Here is a 561-nt window from a genome sequence, read left to right as displayed (position 1 = left end):
AGCCACGAGTGCCGGACCGATCAGTCGCAAACTTAGTTCTACTCGAATCTAGTCTCAACCGAAGCCCGACCAAACCAAATCCAGTACTAACCCAGACCTAACCCAGACCTAACCCAGACCTAACCCAGACCTAACCCAGACCTAACCCAGTCCTAACCCAGACCTAACCCAGTCCTAACCCAGTCCTAACCCAGACCTAACCCAGACCTAACCCAGACCTAACCCAGAAATAACCCAGACCTAACCCAGACCTAACCCAGTCCTAACCCAGTCCTAACCCAGACCTAACCCAGACCTAACCCAGACCTAACCCAGACCTAACCAAATCCAGTACTAACCCAGACCTAACCCAGTCCTAACCCAGACCTAACCCAGTCCTAACCCAGACCTAACCCAGACCTAACCCAGTCCTAACCCAGACCTAACCCAGACCTAACCCAGTCCTAACCCAGACCTAACCCAGACCTAACCCAGTCCTAACCCAGACCTAACCCAGACCTAACCCAGTCCTAACCCAGACCTAACCCAGACCTAACCCAGACCTAACCCAGACCTAACCCA

The sequence above is a fragment of the Colletes latitarsis genome, unplaced genomic scaffold (assembly GCF_051014445.1).
Source record: "Colletes latitarsis isolate SP2378_abdomen unplaced genomic scaffold, iyColLati1 scaffold0025, whole genome shotgun sequence".
NCBI classification, from domain to species: Eukaryota; Metazoa; Arthropoda; class Insecta; order Hymenoptera; family Colletidae; genus Colletes; species Colletes latitarsis.
Note: the sequence above shows the minus strand (reverse complement) of the source record.